The sequence below is a fragment of the Notamacropus eugenii genome, chromosome 2 (genome assembly GCF_028372415.1).
Source record: "Notamacropus eugenii isolate mMacEug1 chromosome 2, mMacEug1.pri_v2, whole genome shotgun sequence".
Classification (NCBI taxonomy): domain Eukaryota; kingdom Metazoa; phylum Chordata; class Mammalia; order Diprotodontia; family Macropodidae; genus Notamacropus; species Notamacropus eugenii.
The window spans coordinates 170,037,974-170,061,574 of record NC_092873.1 but is presented as its reverse complement, the minus strand read 5'-3'; positions in this window follow the sequence as shown (position 1 = coordinate 170,061,574).

The following is a 23,601-nucleotide window of genomic DNA, read 5'->3' as shown; positions in this document are numbered from 1 at the left end:
ACCTACCATTGCACCCCGTTTAAGAGGTGGTTCAGTGAATAGACCAATGAGCCTGGAATCAGGAAGACCTGAGTTCAAATGTGGCTGTGATACTTATTAGCTATGTGAGCCAGGGCAAATCACTGAACCAGTCTACCTCAGTTTCCTCAACTGTAAAATGAGGGGGTAATGAGGGAGCACCAATCTCAAAGAATAATTGTGAGAATCAAATGAGATAACATTCATAAGGGCCCTGAACATAAGTTGGTACTTAATAAATGACTGTTCTCCCCTATTTCTCAAGCATTATTTACTGACTCCCAAGGATTAATTACTGACTGTGTTGTATTCCCTGTGGGTCCCACAAAGAGACATGAAGTTATTGAACTGACAAAGAATAGTTTAGGGAACACATGAACAAAGTTCTCCTTTTCTTTATTACCTAGGATAGTCAAAGTCTTTTTGGATAGGAAAAAAATAGAGGCATATGTATATACACACACACACACACACACACACACACACACATATGTATATATGTGTATGTGTATATAATGTAATAGAGAAATAGTTTGAAAGTCTGTAAATGTTAAACATTATCGATGGGAAATGAAACAGATTTTTTTTTAATCTAGTATTGTGATGTACTAAATTCTCCCTGAATTTTGTAATAAAAATGTTAATTAAATTAGGCAGCACAGTTCTCCAAAACTGTCCTTTATCAGTCTGATAAGAACCATCTGGTGCAGTCAAGGTGAACCCAAGGACAATTAAAAGCAGCTGGTCTTTATCTGGCTGATAAAAGTCTTATTACAAAACAATACAAACTGGACTTGTGGGAAGAAATATTGGATATTCATTTTTAATAGACCTGTTTCTTGTTTTTCTTCAAGTAACATAATCAACTCTCTTTGTTTCTCAAAAGTGAGTAAAGTTAACATGGACAAATAAAATTCAGAGATACAGTCCAATTTTATTTTAACCCACTTTTAACCTCTTTTCTAGCTCTACTGGAAACTAAGAACTAAGTATCATTGTTTAATAAGTTTTCAGGTCTGACCATGTAATCCTCCTACTTAATAAACACCAGTGGCTCCCTCTTAACTATAGGATTAAATACAAACTCCTCTGGAATTTAAATCTTATGCAACCTGGCTCCAACCTGTATGTCCAGACTTAGCGTACATTATTGTGTTTCACAGACACTTTGGTCCAGCCACACTGACGTTTTTGCAGTTATTCAAGCACAATATTCTATCTCTCATCTCCATGATTTCACATAGGCTGTCAGCTGTCCATTATACATGGAATGCTCTCTCTCCTTCATGCAGTCTCTCAGAATCTCTAATTTCCTTCAAAACTCAGCTCAAATATTACTTCCTACATAAGGAAAACCCTGATTCCTCTAGAGATCAGTACCCTGCCCCCACATTACCTTGCAGTGATTTTTAGTACATTCCTTATATACTTATTTTGAATATACTTATATGTGTAGTATATGTTGTCTCCTATAGAATTCAAGTTCTTTGGGGGCAAAAATAGAGCATGTGTTTAGAGTGAGGAAAGAGAAGTTCAATCCTACTTTGGACACTAATTATCTTTGTAATTATTGGTGGAAAACTTGACTCTCAGTCTGGCCATCATCTGTAAATTAAGGATATTGGGCTCAATGATCTCTAAGGTCCCTTCTACATTCAAATATAGCATCTGTGATTTTTATATCTAGCACCAAGCTTAATGCTTAACATACAGAAGAATCTTAGTAAATATTTGTTGATCGATTGATTCCCTCCATTCCGTAGGATCAGTCAAGTTTATAAGTTGCAAAATAACTAAAAAACAGGTGATGACAGAAGATGACATGGGTAATCCAGTAATGGGTCTTCCATTTACAAATAATTATAGTCAAATTTAAGAAAATTATTAATGATCTATTTTATGATTATGTTAATATGGGTTCTTTATAGCAGAGGTTGCCAACATTTCCTCAAAAATTTGTGTACATTTCTTTCCCTCTTTAGACCTAACTGAATTGTCGGTGAATAGGAAATCAATAAATCAATAAGTTTTTTAAAGCATCTACATATTCTAGGCACTGTGCTAAGCTTTGGGGGATACAAATGCAAATAATTCCTACTCACAAATAGCTTAAATTTTAATGGGAGAGGCAACACATATGTATGTACCTATATACATAAAAATAGAAATAAATAAAAATAATTTTGAGGGACAGGCACTGGAGTCTCAGAGAACCGGAAAATATTTTATACAGAAGGTGGAGCTCGAGCTGATGTTAAAAGGAAGAGAGGGGACTCATTGAGGCAGATATGAGTAAGGCAGGAATTCCGACTTGGGGTTCTAAGATAAGAAAACAGGAGATAGAATGTTTTGTCTAGTTTTGTCTAGTCAGCAACGCTAAATCACAGAGTAAGGGGGTAGTGATGGTTAGTTGAGGGAAAAGTAATGCTTAATGAGGCTAAAAGAGTGTGACTCAGATTATGAAGTTTTTTACAGGCTAAAAAGTAAAGCTTATATTTAATTATAGAGGCAACAGATAGGAGAGTGACATGATCAGATCTGTGCTTACAAATTACTTGGCCAACAATGTTTAGATGAACTAGAGTGGTGAGAGCTTTGAGACCAGGAGATCAATTAGTAAGTTGTAAGGAACTGAGCTGGTACCAGGGGAGTGCCCAAGGGAAATGGTAGAACACAGTTTTTTAAAGTTCATGTGGTCCTTGGAAAGAATCTAAACCACTTCCCTCATTTTGTAGATGAGGAACAAAGGTCCAGACTAATTAAATGGCTTACCCAAAGTCATATAATTATTTAGTTACAGAATAAGGACTATAACTCATACCTTTTAATTTCCAGTTCATGGTTTTTTGTATTACACTATGTTGAATTGACATCAAATTTGTGAATACATGTTTAGTTTATACGTAAGGCCATATGCCATCTTTGGAGAAGGAAATAACTTGCATCCTTGGAAGGAGAGTGTGCACAGTGAAGGTATGGATGCTTAATCCAAGGCCCTTTCTCTGTACCCCAGTTGCAAAGTGGGTGGCTTAGATAGTTGTCTCCTTACTTGAAACAACATGAAGAATATGAAAAGGATGCAGTGTATGACAATAGTTCTTGTGGCGATGGTTTTCCAGCTTAGACTCTGACTTTGTAGTCATGTTGATGCCATATACCTTCAGCAGCATCTCCTATTTTGTGTCATTACTTAAAAAGGTAGATGAGAAATAAAGATGAGAAAACTGGTTGGGGTCAACTTATAGTTTCATGGAAACAACAAACATGAACTTGCACAGATTCTGAGGGATAGTAGAGGGACAGAAGACTCTGACATGATATGGTCCATGGGGTCACAAAGAGTTGGAACAACTGAACAACACAATACTGACAGATTGGAAACAAGGATCTGATTAGATAGAGCCTTAGATTAAATAGATCTTTAAAAAAAGAGAGTCCTGAAATGCCATAGTGGAAACATTGGCGGAGGAGGGGGAATACTTTCCTTTGTTCTGATCATAGCTCTCTTTTTAAGTATCTTCTTTGCCCTATTATTTATATTTGCATAGTTCTAAGTATTCTTTTTGAAGGTATTCTGATTTATGTAACAAAATCATATTTAGCCTGTGTCATTAATATAACCCTTGATTAAACCCCAGAGCAATAATAGGTAACTTAGGGATGGTTATTCCCATTACATGAAATTCTTTACTTTCAATCAAGTGAGGCAAACGTATTGCTTACGGGTGCGTGTTCAGGTCACTAAGGACTTGCCAGGGAAGCTGAAAGAGAAAGGGAGTTGCTCAAAGCTAAAATGTGAGGAAACAGTGCCAACTGAAGGTCAGTCAGAAATTAAAATAAAGCATCTTTGAAATAATATGAGTCAGGAGGGAAATGTTCAATTTTTAGGAACTCACTTGAACCACTGCATTTCAGAAATGGAGAAATACATCTGTTCCTTAATGCAAAGTTCAATTGTACCAAACTTCTCCCCAACCTGGTATAAGCCTTAATTAGAGCAAGAAATCTTAGAGGGAAGATGAAGGAGAATTTTCTTTTCTCTGCACAGCTGGAAGGGAAGCTTAGTGCCTCACATAAAGTGTGTTTTCTATAAATATTTGTTGAATGAATGAATTGAGCTGGGTACTTGTACAAATTATTTAACTCTAGTCAAAGTAGGTTATAGTGTAATGAACTCTAAAAATACCTATAACCTGGGGGGAAAATTAGATTTAGCCATATATACTTTTATTCCAATGAATGTCACTATACAAATACATCTTTCATTTTATATTTTGCATATATGTAATATTTTCCACATGTACCTTTCAAAATGGCCTTCCTCCATAAAAGAAGTTTCACTGTAAATCATTTTCATTGTATTTTTCTTTTTAAATATAATTGCTGGAAACTCAGTGGGACATTGTGTCAAGAATGACAGCTTATTTCTTCATACTTTCTGAGCCTTTGCTTAAAAAATACGAAAAGAAACAGTGATATATGAGGAGAGGAGAAAATGCAATTAGTACAATACAGCACTGCAGATGCTTTAAATCCATTTGTCTCAAATGAACCAATACGCATTGTTGGCATACAGCACGGCCTTTTCTATTATTTTTAGCAAAATGGATTCCTTGCTGTGATAAGTGGAGCAATTGCTAATTTCAGCTCAAAACGGATTCTACCCAAGAGGTAGGTAGTGTTTTAATTTAAGCTGCTGAGCATTTTATTCACTGCTATAAATAGTCTGAAGTGTGACGTTAAAGTCAAACTTCTTTACATATGGAAAAAAAAAGAAAGTTATGAAGTCAGCTGTGCTAAATGTCCATGTTTCTACTGTGAGGTGAAGATACAGAATATTTGTTGCTATTTATAAATATTGGCTTGAATTCTGATAGCTGTGGGGAATCTCACCATAAAAGAAAGTTTTCCCGGTCCCAGTAAATCTATCCATTGAGATACCATACACTAACATGTTTCACAGATCAAAAAAGTTCTGTGCAAAACTCTTTAGGTCATAATGAAACCCTTTAAGAATTTCATGTCCCAAATGCAATTAAATCATATTTGGTATGTGCTGAACCTAAAGTGGATTTTCCTTATCCATTACCCTCCTGAAAATTATATAGCCAAATTTACCTTCTTGGTTCTCGAAAAAGTGTGATTGGGACGTATGGTGCCAAAAATGAAAGGATAACCTAAAATGATTTCCCTGAGAAGCAGAGATTACTTAAAGCATCTCATTAGCATTCAACACCATGCTGGAGCATGATGGAAAAGAGGAAAAAATAGCAGATAGAAGCATAAGCAAAGATTTTTTCCCCCAAGACGGAAAGCAGACATTTGAATTTTTCTGTAGCCTTGTGTTTTCATATCCCATCCCTCCATTCCCACCTATCTTATATTCAGAAATTAGCATGTGATAAGTGCTGCATATGTAGCAGAAATGACAAATACACTGCACTTTGGAGCTTGAGCATAACTTTCCATCTTGATGTCTTTTTTCTGACAGAAAATTAATACACACACACACACGAGAGAGAGAGACAGAGAAACAGAGAGACAGAGACAGACAGAGAAAGAGACAGACAGATTTCATTAACTAGAGAAAGACCACCTTCTGTGTCCATTACCAATCAAACGCATGATGCTATAATCCATCTGAACTCTTCTTCATGAAGAGTGGAGCACACATTTGGTAAATGTCCAACCCTTCTGCTATGATGTTTGGATTTGTATGGGGGGTAAGGTGAAGTAGACAATGAAATATGTTTAGTGTTAGCTAGGGTGTAAAATTCTTCAGAACTAAACTAGATTTCTCCATTAAAACATTTCTCTAGAGGTTATCTTTTGTCACATTAAAAACTTTTGGGGGGATTGGATTGGAATAAATGCAGACTGAAAGTTTTCTACCACCTAATTAACTAAGACACTATGATGTCTCTCTGCTATTTAACTTTCATATTCAAACAGGTGACTGTGTAGCTGGAGATGAAGAATTCAAATATTTTCTAGATCAACTGACCCTAAGTCTGAACTCTACACTGTCTAATATTATCATGAATATTCAAAATGCTTAATTACAAATAAATTAGTTTTTGAAAATATCAATTCTACTTCTCCCAGAATTTCGAGATAATCTATTTTCCAAATTGATACTTCCCTGTAATTGGCATATCCTTTAATATTTGTAATGTAATGGAAAAGATTAAGCATTCATTAAGCACCTATCTTATGCCAGACACTCTGGCAACAGCCTTATCAATATTATTTTATTTCATCCTCCTAACAACCACTGTGATGTGGGTGTTTTTTATTATCACCATTTTATAGTTAAAGAAACTCAACCAGATAGAGGAGATTAAGGTACTTCCCTAGGGTTGCAGGGTTAATGGTACATGTTTGAGGTTGGATTTGAACTCAGGTTTTCCTTATTCCAAGCCCAATACTTTATCTACGATTCCATTTAGTTGACTAAATTAACATTATGTTTCCTAAGAAGTCTTAGTTAACTTGGTGAAATTTTGAATAAGCATAAAAGAGGTAACACATTTTCATGTCTTACTAGAAATCATTTCCCCTCTCCTAAATGATTCCTATTCATTCAAATGACTACCTAAAGTTGAAATCAAGTTGAGGAAAGTAAGGATATTTAGCCTGAAAAAGAAAAGATTCAAGGGTGACATAATAGTATTTGGCAGGATGTCTCATGGAAGAGGTTTTGTTCTTTTTCTGATGATGCAGAGGGAAAAAGAAGTGAAAGTTGTAAATGAACAAAATAAGGCTTAATACAACCTGGGGTGAGGATGGGGAGCGTCTTAACAATTAAAGCTACCCAAGAGTGGAATGGGCTGCTGTGGGAGGTAGTCTACTTTCCCTTATTTGATTTCTTAAAGCACAGATAAAATGATCTCCTTTTAAACATGATGTAGAAGGAATTTCTGTTCAAATATGTGCTGAAGTAAATGGGTGGTAGAGCAGACAAAAGGATACCTCCAAGAGGTAAGTCCTACCTGCCTCACATATTTACACGTTGCATGACCCTGAGCAAGTCAGCTAATTTCCCCTAACTTCAGTTTCCTCCTCTCTAAAATAGGGATAAAAAGTCAACCTACCTTAATGAGTTGTTGTAAGAATCAAATGAGATAACGTAAGTAAAGTGTTTTTCAAGCCTTAAAGCACTATAGAAATGCTATTATTTTGTTCCCTGGGGGCAAGATTCTAGGATTCTATAATACCTATTCTAGGATGTTATAATACCTGAATACATCTTGGTTATATTGCAAGTGTCCAGTGCCAAGTGTGTAGTATACTAAATTAAGAAATGGAAATCCTGGGACCAGTCCCCAAGTGAGCAATGAACCTGTGAGGAGAGATGGGGAAAGTCACCAAATGTCTTTATGATGCTGTGTCCTTACTTGTAAGATAATAATTACATTGACCTCTCTCACCAGGATGTGAGAATGAGCTAATAACATCTACATAGCACATGGTAATTATAACCACACCAAAGTAGAATATATAGTAGTCATCTCTCTGAAAGGGAAATGCTGAGCATTCTATTTTAAGCTATCCATCATTTCATCCAGTCCCTTTTGTTTTAAAGATTTTAACTTGCTACCCTTGTAGATTTAGCTTCTTTGTAAAGAATTGCCTTTGAAGTAAATGGGAGCTTTGTGCTCAGAACAGATAAACTGGGTTTCTGAGAGGTAGGAGATTCTGGACACATTTGAATTGCTCAGATTGTATTTTAATGGAAAATGAGGCTTGAAAAGAAGCAATGGGGACTCTGTCAGAATATCTAATTCAAGATGGTGGTCACAAGAAAGTCCCCATCACATCTTTCAAGCTTTAAAAGTTTCATTTTCAATTTAAACATTCTACTGTATTGAAGCATGGAAATACTCCCCACAGGCTACAGTCAAATAGGCTGTAGCAATAAGAAGGTTTAAACTTGAAAACTGTTGCAGGGATATGTCCCCAAGAGAAATTAATCTAAAACAGGAGTTAGGATTTTGGTCTTCAAATGGGATACAGAAAATTGGAACCCTGTAAGAGGAGAACATGAGATTTTTTAGGTTTTCTAATAGATTTTGCCCCATTACAACTAATCCAGGGGCAATATGGAAAAAGTGATCTATTAAAATACATAAGGATTATGTGCTGTGAAAGGTACAGGGCTCCTAGACACGAGGGCCAAGTCCTATCTATAGCACTGTCTACTCCTAGGAAGTACAACTATGGCACCAAACCTCAGGAGCCTTGATGACCTCATCCATTAAAAGGTGGTGGTATTATGTTATTATTACTACTATTATTATCTACCTCAAAGACTTTTATGAGAAAACAATTTTGGAAAATTGAAAATTAGCATACAAATGTGAATAATTATTTCCATGTAATAACAATGTATTTAAAGTCCAATCAGTCACTTTGATGAGAAAAAAAGTAAAATATATTAAAGTCTTTCTTTTGGCATTTTTCTATCTTTAATTTCTTTTAAATTTTTATAATGGGGGAGGGGGCCATTTTTCAGAAAGACTTGATTATGTATAACTGGTTCCCCACTGAGGATCTTATTAATGAAGCATCCATTAAATACCTCATTGATATAGCCATGGAGATATGCATACATATATATATGTATATATATATATATATATATATATATATACATATATATATGTGCCTATATATACACATATACACATATATAAGTGTACTATATATGTTGGATTTGTCACAGATAAATCTAAACATTTGTATTAAATGACTTCTAATAGATGTATTAGATTTCTAATACATTTGTAATAGGTGACTTCTATTATCCATCTGTCTTTATATCTAGATTCCAATGAAGATTGGAAATTTTATTCCTCAATACTATAGGAGCATTAAAAAATGCACAGTGAAGCAGACCAATGGCGTACTTATCCTTTTGTTTCTGAGACAATGGCAATAAGCTAAGATTTTGCAACAAGCGAACAATGTTGATAATGCGTTGTTGTTTTATTGCTGTTGTTTTCTAGGTGATCATACATTACATAAACAAATAATCTCTTTACATTGAACTATGTAAGTATTTTTGTTGAGGAGGAAAATTGAAGGAAACTGTTTAGTAAAGATCCTTAAGGGTTAAATCTCTCTCTCTCTCTCCCTCTCTCTCTCTCTCTCTCTCTCTCTCTCTCTGTCTTTCTCTCTCTCTCTCTCTCTCACTCACTCACTCTCACTCTCATCCACACATAATGAAAACTGAAAAAAAAGGTTTGTCCATTTTCTTATGAAAGGTTCAGATCTCTGTTAAATTCAGTTTTTATTTCATATTTTAAACAACACATGTTCTTGCTAAACTTTTTTAACCTTAATTACTTTGATAACTACTTTAATTACTCCATTTTAATGAAGCAAACATAGCCCTTCATGTCATATTTACTTATCACAGTTAAAATGCATTTGAAATCTTTAATTATACTGAATCAAATTAGTAAAACAAATCAGGTGTGTGTAAAGAAATCAGCGCATATGTTTTTTAAACCTTACTATTACATGTGTAATCTATCTTAATCCAGAGTATTATATGATAGATTAAAAAAAGTTAATATATGACAGTGTATTTTAAATCTTTGTAAAATGACCAGTTGAGTATTGTTTATAATTCTATGATTTAGCCTAAATAAATTGAAATATGCTGCTTTTAGCACACATACACACATACACACTCCCTACACATAGCCTTCACTGGTATGGTAGACAAAATTATGCAGTTTAAATTGTTTGCTAAAGGGAAAAATAGGAATTTGGCAAATTATAAAAGACAGCAATTTCATAAATATTTCACTACCCTGACATGAAGATTTTTTTTTTGGAAAAATCTGAACTGATTACCACTAGCATGAGATTACAAAGGGCAAAACATGATCTCAGTCAAATATTACACCTCCTATCTTAAAATGTAGTAACCTTAATAACCTGGGTCACTTCTTCTTTCCCAGTCTCTTTGCATGTTACTCTCTTCCACATGCACAATTATCCACTGACACGAGCCTACTTGTTGTGGTTGTTGTGTTTGTCCTTTGTTCTCAAAGAGGACCATGACATCAAGATGATGACAGGACTTGCAGTTGACTTTGATTTGAGTGAGGGAGGGCTGTGCAAGGTCACCAGCCTCACTTTCTTCTCCTGAGCCACCTGGATTAAGTGACCTGATATTAATCAGGATAGCTGGAGATGGCCCTGATGCAGTGTGAGACCCTGGCGCTTTTAGGCTAAGGTCTTATCACATTCTCACTTGGAGTGTGATACACCCATTCAATGAAGAGGTTTCTTTAAGTAGCTGTTCAAGAGATAACTCCTTTAATCAAAAACTAAAAAAAAAAAAAAAAATCAAACTGGGAGAAGACCCTCAGGCTTCCTGCATAAAAGAGAAATAATTACTAACTTACAAAAGACAATCCATCTCTCATTGCATGCATTTCTGCTTATTGCCTTCCCAAACCTGTAATCCTTACTCTCCTCATCCCAGGGTACCCTGAAGTCTCAGTTAAAATTTCACTTTCTTCTAGAAACATTTCCAAATCCCCCTCAATGTTAGTATCTTTCCCATTGAGATTATTTTAACTATATATGTCTGCTTGTATGTATATATGTGCTTGTGAGTATGAAACTATGTAATATATATGCATATATGCTAGAAAAGAAACTGTGTATAATGTGTATATGTAAGAAACTGAATAATATAGATAGATTGATATGATAGAGAGTAAAATATAGGGATATATGGGTGACAGCTTGATATTGTACCTACCTGCTTCCATGTTGTTTTGTCCATTGGACTATGAAATACTTAAGAACAATTTTTTTTTGCCTTTATTTATATCCCCAGTGATTAATGTGGAGTCTGGCATAGAGTAGATGCTTAATAAATGCATGTTGACTTAAAATGACTTTATATCTCAAGATAAGAAGCAAATAAAAAGATAAATTCACTAAAATAATCTCCATATATTATAGGATAAAATTGACTAATATGTACCATGGAATCAAGCAGTGTTAAAGCTAGATAGATATCACAGAAAACATGGCTAGTAAATGGAAGATAATGATGATCATGATGAAGACAAAGATGACGATGGTGCTATTAATAGTAAACATTATTATAATTTATGTAGGACTAATTTCTATTATGCTACGTGGTTAATAACTAAATTCATACTGTGCACAAAAAATGATAAAACAGAATTAGTGAAATCTGCCTGCAGTTGTATGGCACATTGGAAGGAATTTTGGATTTAAAGTGAAGAGACTTGGGTTCTCTGGGGCCTAACTGGTTTTTCTAAATGAAATATTCATGAGAATATTTCTTTAGTTCAGAAATCTTCTGTCATATTGCATTCTACCATGTAGCTTGTAAAAACTGAGTTCTTTACAATTAAAAAAAAATCCTTGTTCTGGAGTTGGATAGGACATAATAGATGATTAATAGAAGTTTCTTATTTATTGATTAATAAATAGAATAGCTTTACGCTCAATTAAACTATAACCTTCCTCATTCTGGACAAGAATATATTTTTCTTAACATGTCACATTGTTACCTCATGTTGAGGCAGTTTGCTAGACCAGGAGCTACAGCTTTGCATCAGGGCCATCTCCAGCTATCCTGATTAATATCAGGTCACTTAATCCAGGTGGCTCAGGAGAAGAAAGTGAGGCTGGTGACCTTGCACAGCCCTCCCTCACTCAAATCAAAGTCAACTGCAAGTCCTGTCATCATCTTGATGTCATGGTCCTCTTTGAGAACAAAGGACAAACACAACAACCACAACAAGTAGGCTCGTGTCAGTGGATAATTGTGCATGTGGAAGAGAGTAACATGCAAAGAGACTGGGAAAGAAGAATGTGATAAGACCTTAGCCTAAAACACCTCTGTGTTTAACTCCTATCTCAGGTGGTATTCATTGGATATGTGAACTGGCCAAATCACTCTAGTTTCTTAACTTCCCTTTGCTCATTACTTCATGTGAAGTCTCCTTTGAATCAAGTGGCATATAGGATATCCTTTGAAAACCTTCTCAAAGCACTATATAATTATTAGGTACTATTAATGAACTTGGATTAAAAATCCCATATACTTTTCACACAAATTCTTGCCAGCTGTGCTTTCATTTTCCTCTACTTTTTGTGACAACAACAAAAACCCAAACAGACTTTACTAAATTATAATATCAATTGGGACATACTTGTAAGTATTTTGTAACTTTATCAGTTAAGAATTTGCATCCTTCCTTTCATCCATAGGGTTAGTTTTATTTTATTTTTTCCCCATCCCCATTTTTCAAATGCATTTATCTCCCAAAGAAAAATAAATAAATAAAAGGAAGACACTTTGGGAATCTCATGGTTTGTGAAAATATCAATCTTATTCTATAGGATATAAAGTAATTCTAGCTAAAGGGAGGAAACATACTCTTATAGCAAGCAAATTATTGCAAAAATAGTAGAGTAATAGCTATAGAGAAACAGCTTACAAACTGGATGTCCTTTAATAACAAAGATGATACTACCAAAAAATAAACTATGACCCTTGCATCAGAGATGCCCAGGGCACAAAAATCCTGAATTACCTTTTCAGGGTGACACACTCCTAATGTCTTGTGTGTTCACCCAGAAACTTGAAAAAATCTCTCCAAGGCAAGTCAGTGGACTGGCACCAATTCCCTTGGTTTTGGAAGGTTCATGACCACAATGTCTCATAAATTCTTTTTTATTAAGGGAAAAGAAACCAGTGACCCTATCAACCAACAGACATTACACATTCTGTAGTAGACAAATCACTGCAGTTCAAATTCCCACAATATCTAACCAGGAACATGCTTAAACGTTGCTTATAGTGCAAGAAGAATGAAATCTTGGTTCATATACAAGCTTACCAGAAAGACATTAGGTCTAGGATACTGTATTTACCCTGTCAAAGTCTCCTTCATTATTCTCTCCTAGGCAGTATAACCTCTGATAGAAATGTTTCAACAATGTCTGTAGCATGAGTCCACTCAATCTGCATTCAAGTACATTCTCTGTCCTAGTATTGTTTCTAAGTGTTTGGAAATTCCCCAGGAGCCTGGCAGCGATAATCTCTTTTAGTAAAATCAGTCATTGTAAAATGAATTTATTTAGTGTCTATTATTCATCCATTCCATCACTCATTTAATGAAAATATACTGAGGGGCTACTATGTACAGGGACTTTAATTAACTTACAGAAGCATGTTAGTTTGAATGGGATGGCCAATAAAAGGTCACAGTGTCATTTTGTTCCAATCCACACCAACTAGGGAAAAAGAAAGATAGGTGTGCAGAAACTGGAATGGAGATTGGCCAAGAGCATAGTGTAGAAATGGTGGCACTAGAAGTGGCACCTGGTGTGTACCTTGGAAACAGCAGTAGCAGTGGTAATGGGACTCCGTGCACAAAGGATTCAATAAGGGGATTGAATATCTGTCAAAAAGTGAATCTAGGGGACTCCTTTATTATCACTGAGTGCAGAATCAGAAAACAATTGACAGCTTTGTCATCTGTTACCCATTTATGGATAGCAGTGCAATGTTGAAGTGGAGTAGTTCTGGTCAATAGGGAGAAGGGGCTGTGAGAAAAGGTTAGAACATAGACAAATAGGGCAGCAGAGAGAAGGCTGTACACACCATAATCCTTTGGAAGCAACAAAAACTTTCAGGGCCACAGTCCTAGGAATGAAGGCAAGAAAAGGAGAAAAAAGACCGAAGCTTATTGCAGTCATCCCCTCTCATCCCCCATGAGATGAGCAGAACCCAACTGTCAGATGAAGTCTAAAGTAAAGAAATAAGCTGGAACAATAATCAAACTATAAAAACTACAAAAAGAACCTTATAATAAAAAGCTATTTTGGTGACAGGGAATCTCAAGACAAAAACTCAGAAAAGGGCCATAATTTGAAAGCATTTACAAGCAAAACCTTAAAGAAAAATCAGAATTCCTAGAAGAGATAAAGATTTTTTTAAAAAAAAAGAGCAAAAAAAGATATAAAGTCAAATAGGAGCAGCAGAGGAAAGAATTCAAGAAAGAGAGAAGATAGAAGAAATATGAAAAGAAAATTTAACAGCATAGTGAAAAAGGCACAAAAAATACTGAAGAAAATAACTCAGCAATAAGAATTGCTCATGTGGAAGCTAATGTGCCTATAAAACATTAAGAAATAATAAAAAAAAACAGAAGAAATGTGAAATATTTCTTAGGGAAATAACTAACATGTTAAATAAAGGGGAAAGAATTATTAGATTAGGACTGACTTCTAAGGTGGCAAAGTAGGGGCAACAACCTAGTACTATCTCAAAATTTTCCTCCAAACAACTTTAAGATAATATCTCAAAACAAATTTTGGAGCAGCAGAACCAACAAAAGGTTAGGATAAGACTTCCCTCCTTCAGGCTGAGACAGTTTAGGAAGATAACAGGAGAGATCTGTGATGCCTGGGGAGAGGGGGGAGAAATGTCCTGGAGCACATGTGGTGAAAGCAGCATCAGTGAGCCTTGGAGGTAGCTGTGACAGTGGTAGCAGCAACAGTTTGAAATCCCTCAGTCTAGAGGTGATAAGGGGGTTGGACAACTGGTCAGAAAGAGATTACAAGGAACCTTTTGCTAGCCTTGGGTACAGCAATCCCATATTAGGAACTCTGTTGCTGATATATAGTTCTGAATCACACTTCCAAGGTAGAAAGGAGTGCTTGTGGTCATTCACAAGGGAGCAGAGCCCTTAGCTGCGCAGGAGAAAATACAGAGAAAAATATGAGGGCATGCAGCTACAGGAGATCAGAGTATCTGGTTACAGTTCTGGGTCAAGATGGACACTAATACTTCTTCCTGTAAGGGATCAAGTGCCCTTCTTAAGTAAAGACCAGGGCAGAGCCCAGGAGAACAGTGACCACATCTCTCCCCAGATCATACCAGTTTGGAAGCACTGGGAACTTACAGATGCCCCGAATTTGCTCTGAAAACAGAAGTATGAAAAAGTGTAAAGCTACTGATAGCATCTCTCCAACCCTAGAAGCCCAACATTAAGATTAACATACATTTCAGTGTAAAACAAAATAGTTAGACTGGGAGCCAATGTGGCTTATTAGGGACAACGACCCAGCTGAACTCCCCAAACATTCCCCTCCAAACAGCTTTGAAATAATGTCTCAAATCAAAATTTGTATCAGTTGAGTCAACAAAAAGTCAGGGGGAAGTATTTTTTTCAACCTAGAAATATTTAAGAGGTAGGTAGGAAAAGTCTATAACTCTGGTTTGGAGATCTGCCCAGAGTCAACACGTGTGGTGGTGACATAGTAGCTGTAGCAGCAGTAGCCACTTTAGGAGATCTCAACCCAGAGTCAGTGAGAGGTTAGAGGGGACTCTTTGCTTGCACTAAATACAACTGGTACTGATAGGCAATTCTGTTGTCCATACTCAATTCTGGGTCATGGTTTGAAGGCAAAAAGGAATGTCTGAGGTCAGTCACAAGAGATCAGGGACCCTAGTCACAGTATCAAAGCAGAGAGGAACCCAAGTGGGTGCAGAAATAGGAGACCAGGAACCCATCCTTAGTAAAGATCAGAGTGCAGCCCAGGAGAGCAGTGACCATGCCTTTCCCAGGATCACACCAACTTTGAAAAACAAAAAAATTTGAGAGCCCCCCCAAAATTAGCTCAAGAAGAGCAGCATCAAACAGCCTTGGGATAGTGCCTCCCCACCCCCAAGTGAGCGGAAACTGACTTTAGCATAAGAGCCAAAGTCAAAAAGCAGAAAAGGCAACAACAACAAAAAAAATTGATCATTAAAATCTATTGCACTGAAAAGGAAGACCAAGATATAAATTCAGAAAAAAGATACCAATGTGAGAACAGCTATCAAAAAAACCAAACCAAAACAAAACCAAAAAACCTCAGAGAAAGATGCTAACTGGAACCAAGCCCAAGAAAGTGAGAAGTGGTAGGGGAAAAATTGGGAAAAGAAGTAAAGTAATATAATAAAATAATGAAAAAAGAATTAACAGATTGGCAAAAGAGGCACAAAAACTATCGAAAAAATAACATTTTACAAAAGAGAAGTGACAATGGTAAAAGAAGAGCAATAATTCACTGAAGAAATGAGCTCCTTAAATATATAATAAGTTAAATGGAAAAGCAAATACAAAAATTCACAAAAGAAAAGAACATCTTAAAAGCAAAATTGGCCAAATGGAAGAAAATAAAAAATCTCACTAAAGAAAATAATTTCTTAAAAATTAGAATTGGAGAAGTGGAAGCTAATGATTCCACGAGACATCAAAGACTATAAAACAATGGCCAGTATGATTTTTAAAATGTTAATTTCCTGCTTTTAAGAAGTTTACAATGTAATATAGTAAATATGACATAAAAATCTAATTGTTACTTGTTATATGTAATCTTACCTATAGCAGGAGATGGAAATGATGGAGAACTTGCATAGGAAAAAAGGAAAAGTTAAAGGATAAGGCCTCCTTTGGTAATATCCTAGTCCACAGGTATTTATGACCTGATGAATGTATAAAATTCATACATCAAATATTAAATTTCATTCTGATTTCTTCTTTTGATACAAAAGATCTCATCTGGTTACATGAAAAGCTCCTATATCTTTCAGTCATCTGGAAAGTCATTCTTTATGGCACAGCTTAAAATTGAAATGTATGCTTTGAATCAATTCTGCTATTGACAACCAGGACCCCATATTATTAGTTTTAATTAAACTTTCTTTCTAAGTTGAACACCAATATCAACAGAAATGTCTGTCTGGCGTCATAGAGCTTAGGTTAAATACCAACTCAGTCATGTGTGTGACCTTTAAAAATTCATTTAAGTTCTCTAAGTATCAATTACCTTATCTGTTAAATGTAGATGTTGGATTTTAATGGCTCATGTCCCTTAAATCTAGGAACTATGAAATAATCTATCATGAGCCAAAGTGACAATGATGATTGCCAATCACATGCATGGAGAATTTAATAAAAGTTAACTCAAATTGGACCTCAACTCTCCCTTCTCTTGACATTGATTTAAATTTTGGTTTGATTTTGTGGGAGATATTCTCAAAACTATCCAATAATTATGTTGCTGCTTTTACCTTGATACCTATATTTCTCGTATTTTTCTGTCACTCAAGGGGGTTCATCCCACAATTTTGAAAGTCTTGGTCCAGAAAATGTACTCTTCTTGGGAGAAAAATTAGTATTCTGAAACTTATCCTATCCCCAATTTTGTAAAACTCCATTTCTTAGACGAGTTTAAAATAAGAACTTTCCCAGTCCAAAGGAAAAACATGAATGTGATCACTCTTAAACTCCAAGGAAGTATCTGGCTAAACTGTTTAAACAGAAGAACCAGCTTGCTCAGAGGCCTTCCCCAGGGGACAGCTATTCTGTCCTTGATTTTCCTTCTCAAAGTGGGGAGTGATTTGGTCTCCAAGGAGAATGATAGCTAGGGATATCCTGACTGGCATGGTTCTGTTTTCTAGCCAAGATTACTGGAGACAACCGAGTCTCATAAAGCAAATAGTATTTCTTAATCATTAGAAAGGGGAAAGATCACTCACACCTAAAGGCCAGCCCACTTTCTCCAGCTGCAGCTAGTCAGAAGACTTTTCTACTACCAGATGTCCCACCCCTCCTTTGGGGTCTTAATAAATATGATCTTTTCATTCTTATTATGGTCACTTACATAACAGAGGGGGAGACAGTTCAACCCATTCTATTAATGGCTGTACACATTACTGTTAATAAACTGCTATCGACCAGGAAAAGCTGCCTTGTTTTACCTTTGTGAAATTTCTACTTGCCACACTTGCCTATCTGGGAAGAAATCTCCCTTCGCAAAGAAAAAAAAAAAAGCTAATATAATTCTGCAATAAATCTTTTGCACTTTTACTTAAAGCAGTCATTAAAATTTATAAAACATTAGAATGCAAAATAACTTAAATATTATTGTTTTGAGATGATATTCTATGCTTCCTCAAATTTTTAGATTTTTTTTTGTGTGTACATTAAAAATTATTCTTATTTTTCCCCTCAGTGATGCGCAACTGAATTTTATTTATAGTTGTAGAGATCATTACGAATGTCAGCACTAGAGAAGCAACAACTTCGTGTTATTAATCCAAACTAATTTCATATCATAAAACCAGAAGTACCTAGAATACGTTTTCTGATTTTCCAAGTCCATGACATGGTATATCATTTTTAGCTTTGGTCGGCAGGATGTCTGACATTTTTCTGAAATTATTATAGAACAGGGAGTAGAAAAAAGAAAAAATTGGAAAATTATATTTTCAGTCCCTAAAGGCCATGCAACAATAGATACTCGCAGTGTTTAAAACAGCAAGGGACCAAACTAGACCTTATAATCAATACTGGTCAGAGGGAATTTCAGACCAAGGGCTAGGCAATACGTCCTTGGCTTGCCTACATGGAAAATAGATCTGATACTTTCTTTGATTTTGAACTCTTGGGGTTAACAATATAGTCATACCTCCATTTGGATTTAGTGTACTATTTTCTTAATGTATTATTCTATGCACACAGCCTCCTGTAGTTGGTGAAAGATGAAACAATGTGTGACTGTCACTTAGTACATATAACCTGACAATTTCAAAATGTGAATGAATCTCTCTTTATTCACATATTATTGAGCACTGACAATTGGAAGCTAGGCTTAATTATTACTCACTACCATCTTGTCAGGGAGTCCAGTATCATTATTCTGGTTATACAAATAAAGAAACAGAAGCATTGGGAGATCAAGTGATCTTTCTAAATTCACACAGCAAGTCAAGTAGAAAGGCAGTGTTAGAACTTCATAGGTCTCTTGCCAAGACCAATATGACTGTTTGTCATTATTCAATGATATTTTCTCTTCTGGTCAAAGTCTTTTTTTATAAAGGATGAAAAGATGTTTACAGACAAGATCACCATCAATTTCCAGTACTGAGTCAATAGCCAGAGGAATGATTAATTTGTTAGTGGGTATTGCAAGGGAAATAGGATGATAGCAGTGACACACTTTTATGAGACTGCATGTTCTTGGCTTGAAAATTTAAATCATGTGAAGAAGACACGAAATTTATAGCCCAGAGCAGACAACAATAAACAAAAACATTCCCCTAGTTTTCCTAATGGAATGAAATTCATTACCCTTTAAAGTTATCATGTGATCTATTTTATCTGAAGAGAATGTATACTGAACTGGGAATTAAAGAAACTGAATTCAAATCCCATTGCTACTTTTTTCTCCTACTATGACCAGAATCAAATCACTTATCTTCTTTATGTCCCAGTTTTGTCATCTCTAAAATGACAAGATTTGATGAGATGACTTCTGTGATTCCTACTGCATATAAATCTATGATCCTGCAACTTAGAGCCGTATATTAAGTATATAACAAAATTACACAATTTTAGCAATAAATAGCAACTCAGTAATCATCCAGTCAATCCTTGCCCCATACACACAAGCCTATTCTCCAGTATGTTTTGAAAAATGGTTATTCAGCCTTTGTAGTCCTGCATTGGAGGGAGACACATTGTATTCTGAAAGATTTGATTTTACTTTGGGATGTTTCTAATTAAAATCAAATTGTTATGACTTTATGAAAACTAATTCACAGAATGGAAAAATAAAAGAAAATATGATTAAAAAGCCTTTACATACATTCTGAAATGTAGTTATTTTGTGGGTCATAATATTTCCCTCAACTCACTAAGATTTATTGAATAAGACTTACAGAGTTGTCTTAAACTTATGGAGATTAAGTGACTTGCCTAGAATCAAAAAGATAGTCATTGAGGAAGATGGTATTTGAACCCAGGACTACTAACTTCAAACCTCAACAAATCATAATATTCTGTTTTTGTTCAGTGTTCTTCAGTCATGTCCAACTCTTCATGACTGAATTGGAGGTTTTCTTGACAAAGATACTTGAATGGCTTGCCATTTCCTTCTCCAGCTGATTTTACAGAAGAGGAAACTGAGGAAAATAAGGTTAATTAACTTGTTCAGTGTCACAAAACTAGTAAGTTTCTGAGGCTGGATTTGAATTCAGAAAGATGAGTTTTCCCAACTCCAAGACCAGTGGTCTATCCATTGTGCCATGTAGATGCCCCAATATTCTGTTGAGTCCAATCTATTTTGTCAGGCCTCTAATTTCTGAAACATAGTATTAGATTGTTAATAGCTAATGTAAATATGTGTGGACAATCTGTCTTCTAGATATGACAGTTTGTACACTATAATTCAATGAACATAAATTTAAGAGGTTACAAAATAAAGGAGGAAATTATTGTTAGTTTAACCTGATTATAATCACGTGACTATAATCACTGAGCTACATGGATTCCAGTTAAGAATGAAAAGACTTTTTTGTTTTGTTGTGCTGTTTATTTTTTTTATAACTACCAAATAAGAAAAAAACAAAAGCAAAGTTTAAGATATGGTCATATTTTCTTTAGACATTTAAAGTATTGTGAGTCCATATAATGGAAGATGATTTTTCTGTATGATGATGTAATTGTTCTGTAAACAATCATTCTCATACATACATGTACATATATGTATGTATATATGTGTGTGTATATGTATATATGTGTGTGTATATGTGTAACTTTTTTTCCTAAATGTAATGACCTTCCCATTATTAACTAGAAAAGGATGTTAATCAAAGTAAGAGGCGTGGCATAGGACAAAGGAGAGAATACAAGTGCATTTGAGAGGGGGAAAATTAGCAAATATTTTAAGTAAGAAAACTTTGACTTTATAAGGTCTCCCCTTTCACACTTTTTTTGGCACTGTCCAGAGTAAAATATGAAAGAGTTTAAGGTCACACTGTGGGCACTCATGAACTCACTGCATTTTGGACACTTACAAAGGCAGACATAAAACAATAACAATAAAAAAAAAAACAGAATCTTAAGTTTAAGCACTCTTTCCTACAGGCATTTGTAGAAATGTGGCCATTCTCTTTGCTAGAGAAAGTGAAGGTAAAGGGTATCCAAATAGTTCCACTTTCTTCTTTCCCACTTCTCTGTGAACACTAAATCCTCTCTAAGGAATGAATATTTCCAATTCTTCTTGCTTTTCTTTTTTCAACATAGATCATGAAGTTAATATTGAAAACCAAACAAAGAAATTTAGGCACAGTCATCAAGGCCTAACAGATCAGATTTAGCCACATACATGAAATGGATTAACATTAATTTCATTTCCTTTGTGGCGCAAGTATATATTTAGAATTATACAAACAGGTCCTCACTTGGTATTTTTTTTCAGAAAAGTTCAAAGCACCTTACCCAAACTATATTGGCATTGCCAAGGGTCAAAAGTCATGTTAAAGGGATGAAACTTTATTACAATTGGTGAAATATCTCTTGCCACTCTAAAGGGAACTGTGCCCCTTCAACTTCCAGAGTTTATCCTAAAGTAGCAATAAAGCAGTATTAAGTCATTGTGAGGTCATTGTTATCATCATCATGCTATTGAGCAGTTATAGTAATAGTAATAATAGTACTAAATAGCAATAAATCAATTAATTTGACAGATGGGAAATAGACAAATCACAGAATTAATGAGCTCTTTCTATAACCGGGAGCAGCATATCTCTGCTTAAGCAAGAAAAAAAAAATGTTCTAGGTCTCTCCAAAGTAGAAATTCCCCAAGTGTAGTTGACTGAGGATAGCACTGTGATCAAAATGTCAGTTTCTCTATGTATCCCCTTTTCTCTAGAGTTTTCTCTCCCTTCAGAGAACCCTCCCAGAAGAATACATTTTGGGGAACCATCATTTCATGGGAATAGAGTTCAAGCCTTGAATATATAGCTTGGGGCATTCCTTCCTCATTAAGGGATAGCAATCAAAAGGGCAGCTATGATGTTAAAAAACAACACCATAGTTTAACAATATTTTTTGGCACAGGAACAGATATAAATTTTTTTTTATCAGAGACCAGACTGACCAGTCTCTGGACCCTCCTACTGTTTTGGCAGGAATCAAAGTCTTCCTTTGATAAAGGTGGATGTCTATTTATGACTCTGTTAGAGACATATCTAGACTGAACGGTGTGGACGTACATAAGCTACATAACCATTACATGCCACTGCCATCACCACTTACAACCGTAAAGTGCGATACAAATTGCTTTTGGTAGGATGATTTCTTGATTCTATCTTCCATGGTATTTGGAACACAAAACTATGATCATGGAACAAACATTTATTAAGTGCCTACTCTGTTAGAAACATCTGCAGTAGCAGATAAAACCACTTATCTTGCCTTCTAGTAACAAGATGGTGGGATGAGGAAAGGATCTTCTGAAGCCCTCCCAAATTCCCTTCCGAAAAACTGGAGAACCACCTCAGAATTGGTCTAGGAACAGGAAAGCAGCTTACCAGCCAGGCAGGAAAGGTCTTTCTTGCTGGAGTGCAAGGGGAGCAAGGTCCAAGAGTGGCAGCAGCACCACAGTAGTAGTAATAGCCAGTCGCACAGCAGGGGGGCCTGCAGTAGGGCTGAGTCTTGGGAAATCTTCAGTGAGACCCCACCCTCCTGCAAACCAGCAGCCTCCTAGACAAGTGAGAAGCCTGTGCAGCAGAACAAAGCCCCACCCCAGAGATCCCACTCCCAGCACAAGCTACCAACAAGGTCTTGACCCCATTGTCTATCAGTAATGAAGAGCCTCCCTGGGGCTTGCTAACAGTGAGACCCAACCTCTGGAGTCTACCAGCAGAGAGTTGCTGTTTCCATAGCAACCATACAGCTGGACCTAACCCTCCAGGCAGATCAGCAAAAAAGTTACTCCTCCAGGGTTTGCTAGTAGAGAAGCCCATAACAACAGACCAGCAAGGTGTCATTGTGGAGCAGGACAGCAGCTAACTCCCACACTCAGGAAAGGCCAAGGGGGAGGCCTCACCCCTAGTATAAGCCAGAAGGGAAGGCTATTTGTTAGAGAAAGCAAGAAGCTAAGCCCTGAAATATAGTGAAAGTCAGTAGTAAGAACCAGAGCCCCAGCACAAAAAAACTTAGAACAGTGCAGACCAAAGTCCAACTTACATAAAAAACATCAAGTCACAAAATATGACAGAAAAAAGTGAGCAAAGAACAAAAAGGGTTTGACTATAGAAAGTTACTATGGTGAAAGGGAGAATCAAGAAATAAACTTAGAAGAGGCAATAGGGTGAAAATAGCTATATGTGAAACCTCAAAGAAAAATGTAATTTGGTCTCAGGCCAAAAAGTATTTCTGGAAGAGCTTAAAAAGGATTAAAAATGCAAAATTAGAGGAGAAGAAAAATTGAGAAAAGAAATGAGAGTAATGCAAGAAAATAATAAAAAATGAGTCCATAGGATGGGAAAATATACACAAAAATTTAATTCCCTACAAAATAGAATCGGGCAAATGGAAAAGTGCAAAAACTCACTAAAAAAAATAATTGCTCAATTAGAAATGAGTAATTGGAAACTAATGACTCTATGAAACATAAAGATATGATAAAACAAAATTTAAAAAGTCAAAAGAAAATAGAAGAAAAAATGAAATT